The sequence below is a fragment of the Sapajus apella genome, unplaced genomic scaffold, assembly GCF_009761245.1.
Source record: "Sapajus apella isolate SASKATOON/1434 unplaced genomic scaffold, GSC_monkey_1.0 scaffold8, whole genome shotgun sequence".
Classification (NCBI taxonomy): domain Eukaryota; kingdom Metazoa; phylum Chordata; class Mammalia; order Primates; family Cebidae; genus Sapajus; species Sapajus apella.
The window spans coordinates 33,238,280-33,244,159 of record NW_022436948.1 but is presented as its reverse complement, the minus strand read 5'-3'; the positions used below and the strand labels follow the sequence as shown (position 1 = coordinate 33,244,159).

The window sequence follows — 5,880 nt, the reverse complement described above, 5'->3', positions numbered from 1 at the left end:
CCTCTCGGGCTCAGGTGATTCTCCTGCCTCAGCCTCCTGAGTAGCTGGGATTACACGAGCATGCCACCACACCCAGCTAATTTTTATATTTTTAGTGGAGACCGGATTTCTCTCCATTTGGTCAGGCTGGTCTCCAACTCCTGACCTGGTGATCCACCTGACTCAGACTTCCAAAGTGTTGGGATTATAGGTGTGAGCCACCACGCCCAGCCTGGAATTTTAATATGAACATTCCATTCATGGTGATCATCTTATCAAAATCACAGTGCCATGAAGTTCTCATTCCTTCCACTTAGTGTCAAATTTAGTTCACCTTTTTGAAGTTCCATCTATCTCTTCAAAGTTATCATATAGATATTTTTAACACTTAAGCTATATTTTCTTCATCTACTTTAGCAATTCATACAAATTAGTTTTTGGGCCATGTATTTACACGTGGTGTCTTGCAACTTTCTAAATTATTAAGATGTTTTAGTGCATCACTTAATATACCATCATATCTTAATTAGTGATTAGTATATATATTGCTGTTTACTACTGATTTATACGTTTAAAAATGCCTTATTAACCACATTCTTAACTTTATGTTTCTGCTGTCAAGGTATAATTTGTATGTCTGGTAATTTTCCTTTTCATCTGTCAAAAATCAAGCATGGACAAATATTCTTTTTAAAACAGATGCATAGATCAATGCCTGTGGCTTTGAAATTTTTTAAACTAGACATATTTCAAAATTGCTCAAGACGGAATTTTTTAAATACCTTGGAGGGTAGCTGAATGTCATTATAGTTCATTAAGTTTCATCGAATGGCATGCTATTGCATGTTTACTCATCTAAATTTAGAAAGTAAGCTGATTATAGACAGGGATGTGCCAGGTATGTTTTGCTTTCCAACTTTTATAGATGTTCACATTAACCACAATAAGGCATTGTCATCATGATGGAAATCAGTTTCTGACATAGTATATATTGTCCTTGAAAACTGCACTGACAAAATGAGGCGTCCAACAGTACTTCAAATAATAAAAAATAGATCAAGGATATTCCTACAGATCTAGGAAATATGAAAACTATTGTGGTTCTAATATGCTTGTTTGAAATATGTTTTGCCTTAGTATCCAAGAAGTAAGGAAAATATATTTGCAACCTTTACAACTATGTATTTATTATACATGCCTCATATGATAATAATTTGAATAAACAAATAATTTATTGAAGAGATATGGAATACTATTTTGAAAAGAAATGGTTAAACTTAAGTTTCTGTGTAGCTTGCTATATTTTTCCATCAGCCTTTCATGTAGAAAGTAAAAACTGATCAAGGAAGTATACAATAAATTTGTTATTAGGTCAGTTTTGGTTTATTTTCTTCTGTTCACTGTTATGTTTGCTCACTACTAAACTTCCCCATTTAACTATGGTCGTAGATAAGCGGCATTGATTTTGTATAAAATCTGTCAGCTTCTATAAAACATGACTTTTCTCAGTTCTAAAACAATACACATTAAATGCAGAACTTTCAACTTGTAAATGGGTTGCAAATAATTTTTTTCAGATCCCCTTGTAGAAGGAAGTTGAAACACCTTGAAATTTACTTGTTTCAGAAAAAAAAAAAAATTGAATGTCAGTCTTTATTCAACTTTGCACGGTCATTATGTTTTCCTTACTATACTAAATAATAGCTTTTCTTTTATTTTACAGATTAAAAAAATCTCTTACACCTTTATACTGCATATTGCAATACTTTGGTATTTTCATTTTAACTTTCTTGTAAATGGAAAAAATTATTAACCTGAAATAAAGTGATTGAAGAACCCTGAATAAAAGTTATTCAAAAGCTTTTTCAGTGACACAATAGCAATGGAGAAATATAGCAAATTGACTCTGATCATGTCTTTGCACTCTGAATTAGTGATCATGGATATTTTAAAAATTTGTGTTTGGTGTAAACTTTGCAGATACCCATAAGGATTCTGGATTTTCTAATCCCTTAAAGAAACTCTCTTCTTTCACCTCTCAGTCGTGTAAGAGTTAATTCTGTTTCCTACAAGGATGCAATCTGTAAGTTAGGTCTGGAAGGCAGCAAAGGCAACCTGGACTTGAAGTTAACACTTCTGTTGTCAAGGGTTACTGATGGGGGAAGGGAAGGGGCTGGAAAAGGGAAGAGTTTATGGAAATGAAGAAGGATTGTAGCACACACTACAGAAATTCAAATGCTGTACATATAGTTGGAATAAGATCTCGACTCTGTTGTATTTTTGCATTGTGTTTTCATTTATTTAGTTTACACATAGGTGGTGTATTTACAGGCAGGTTGATGTTAACCTTATTCAGGATGTCCTTTCCAACATCATTCAGTTGTACATTGCATATATATAATAATTTTATAATTAAATTGGAATTTATCATAATTCTTTACATCAAAGGACAATAAAATTATGTTACTTCCCAAATTGTAATATCAGCAAATATCATATCTGGGACTTTGTGGAAAGTCTGTGTCATTTTAGTTTAAATGAAGAATTCTCTTTTCCTCCACAAAATTAAAGGTCAAAGAAAACAGCATGCTTAAGGGCTTCAAATTAATATATATTAAGATTCAGCTATTAATATTCTAAGAAATTCTTAAATAGCTACCTTTACCAATGATGAACTAAGGTGATTTTGCCCACTGTTACAATCTTTCAAATTGCCAGTCACCACAGGTCTGCCTCACTTTAAATCTCCTTGTTATGCCAATTTGCATTACTCATGGACTTGCTAAGAGAGAAACTGTAAGAAGAGAATGTAGCAATTAATAGGAAATACTTGACATATTGTGACGTTATAGATACCTTTATGCTGATTTATATTTTTATGTCACTATTTACAAGAAAAATATTTCTATATTTCTTATTTAGCAAAGTAAAAATGATGTCCATCCCATTGTCATTGATGGATTTTTTTCTGTAGCATTTGATTAATATCATCCGTATTTTATAATCGGTAGACTCATATTTTGGCTTCTATCTTAACTCGTGTAAGGTATTTTATTTGGAGTAGCTATATATTTTCAAGAATACAATTGAGTGCTATGTGTGCTTATGTGAAGCACAGAAGTATTTGATTATATAAAATTTCCTGGATTTATATGAGAATAATGCATAATAGAGAGCAAAAGAGGGTTTTCCTGCCAAAATTATCTGTGTGAATTTTCCTCCGAAAATGTTATTTTAAAATCCTTTGTATGATCAAAGGCACCCCACACAGACAATTAAAAGCAGATATGAAATGATAGATCACATGACAGGGCTTAAATGTAAGAGCCCCCCCCCCCCCCCCACCCCGCTTTAAACATCGCAGCAGGCATTACAATACCAGAGGTAACGAATCAATTAAATCCATTTTCCTCTCGGCGTCTCAAAGCTGCGTGCCTAGTGTTGCTGTGTAGTTTAGGGCCGGAGCAGTAGGACCCAGGGGCCTCCGCAGCCACCAATAGAAGCGCACACTTGGACCTATTTGTATGCAATGCCGTCTGCCCTGCGCATTAATAGTAATAGAGATAACGGGTCTGAAAGAATTCTCTACTGAAGAAGGATTGAATTTTTCTAGGGTGCTGATACCGAGAAGAAACCCGACTTCACTCTCCCTATTTCCCCACTCGTAGGTTTAAAAGTCTCAGACAGCTTTTCCTTGGTTTAAACTCGGAAAGGTCTCGGTGCACTGTAAAGTTGCAGGGCTGCGTCTACACTACGGAGCCGCTAGATTGCTGAAAACAGTCTCGTCGAAGGGTAAGTCTCGCAAATGGTTGCAAAGGAAGTGACAGCTGGCTTTCGATTTGTAAAAGGGGACACGCCAGGTTTTACACTAGTGGTTGTTGGAGCGCAGAATGGGTGCCGAGAGCACTCTGCAGTTTATCCAGAAATTGTGGCTGATGCGCCAGTGTGTTTGGGGGTAGCATCGAAAACCTCCAGGCTACATAGGAAACGGCAGCCTTTCGATCGGGAGGGATTCAACAAGTTTCCCTGCAGGGATGCGATGTTTGTTTATTCCTTGCAAGTTGTGCAGTGTCCGTTCCAGGTAGGCTGCGACTGCTTAACAAAGAAGTTTTGGAATTTGTGTTTGTTGTATGTGGCTGGGCTAACCCTGTTTGAGTAGGTTACGTGGCGCTTTGGGCTTTTGGGGGCACACAGCGGAATTTCCTCTTGAGATGCTGCCAGCATCAGTGGTCTACTGGGCTGTGCGGGGCCGGGCAACTTTGCAGCGTAATCTCGGTGTCGCTGACCGCACCGTTGTTCGTGACGCGAACTGAGGCGCAGACATGAGCAGGCTGCAAGGAGATTCCAAACTTTGAAAGCGTTCTCCAGGAATGGATGAGCTTGGGGGCTTTGAAATAAGCGTTACTAGGTGGATTCTGGTAAACTCTTGGCGATATGTAGGCAGTGGGGACTTTTAACACCTGTGTTTCCAACCTGCAGGTTTTTGCTTGAAAACGTGGTGCTGATGTGAAAATGAGCGCTAAAAGCTAAGCCACCGGGGACTGTATCTGAGGGAGGAAATGAGGGAGGGAGGAAGAATGAGTGAAGACAGATGAATGAAAAAGGTGCGTCCCATCTTTCACACACAAAAACCACACGTGTGGGACGAACTAGGAAGCGCTCCAGTTGGTGGCGTTTAGCTGGAAAACGTATTGCAGGGAGATCCAGGAGCCTCTGCATTATTGATGAAGCGCGGTGCCCTTCTGGGGCCCCTTCTCGCTCCTTCTCCCTGCCCCCCCTTGCCAGCTCCGCTTCCCTGAGCCTGCTGCTGGAGTGTGGGCACCGGCGCGGCGGCGCGCGGTGCTGGGTCCCACAGCTCTGAAAACACAATGGGGAGAAGCAGGCGAGCGCTGCGGGCGGTCGATGCGGAAAACTCGGCGTGGCAACCCCACTGCAGCAACCCGGGCTGCCGCTCCTCCCGGGGCAGCGGCGCTGCAGAGGCGGCTTCTGCCCGGTGACCACGCGCGCCCTGAGGTCTCAGAGGACCGCGTGCAGGGCGCGCACACCTGGCCGCTAAAATCCTGGAGTACCCTTCTGGGGGTCACTGTGCCGCACGCCTATAGGTGGGTTGGGGGAGACGGAAAGCTAAGACATTCCACTCCTGCCTCGAATCGGAGCTTCCTTAGTGCGCATCCTAAGCACCGACAGGACCTGCTCCTCCAAGAGAAAAGGACACGAAGGGGAAAGAAGGGAAATGCTGATGAGGCTGCAAGACGGGAAAGGAATCAAGCAATCTGGGGCAATTATGGCCAATGGTCAGGCTTTTCTGGGCTCTTTTAAGTGGATTGATTTAGACGGAGCTTTGAAATGCTGTCCCTGGCCTCTGCAGCACTAAAGGGGGCAGACTTCCAGATGCAGGAACTCACTGGAGACTCCTCCTGTAGATGAAGGAAGGAGAGGGCAGGACAGGAGGCTCATTTCACAGTGTAGTTTAACCCTGACCTCAGCACCTCCCACCCTTTCACGCCCAGCCAGAGAGTGCCCCGACCTTGTAAACTGTTATCTGCCCTGTGTAAGTGATTTTCATCAAACTGTGTGTTCCAGAGCCCTGTTAAGAGATGGTTTCCTGTTTCCAAGTAGTGGTGGGAGATTGTTTAATTTGAAGGTTGATTGTCAACCCCGGCTGAGAGCGCAAAGAAAGGAGCATAATGTGGGACCCTATAGAATGGGCCACTTGGGGTGGTCAGTTACTTGAAAGCTACACATCAAAGGAAATATACCGCCGTGAGCACCTGGGGGAAGACGATGCCATTTCATTTTTTTCCCTCGCTTTCCATGTGCCTTCTTTATTGTGGTTGTTTGGGAACTAGGATACAATATTACAAAAAAAAAAAAAAAAAAAAAAAAAAAAAAAAAAAAAAA

At 40.9% G+C, this 5,880-nt stretch overlaps 1 protein-coding gene across 6 annotated transcripts in view; it reads left to right on the top strand.

The window, feature by feature from the left end:
* Window positions 1-3,430: 3,430 nt before the first annotated feature.
* The window catches only part of ROBO1 (roundabout guidance receptor 1), a 1,106,753-nt gene continuing 1,104,303 nt past the window's right edge, over window positions 3,431-5,880 (top strand). For 4 of the 6 annotated variants that reach the window (XM_032276635.1, XM_032276644.1, XM_032276638.1 and 1 more), the window contains exon 1: window positions 3,431-3,771. The gene's annotated coding sequence lies outside the window, so the exon portion shown is untranslated. Of the gene's footprint in view, window positions 3,772-3,852; window positions 4,061-5,880 lie in introns of those variants that run through there. The other 2 variants (XM_032276637.1, XM_032276636.1) reach the window with 2 other exon arrangements.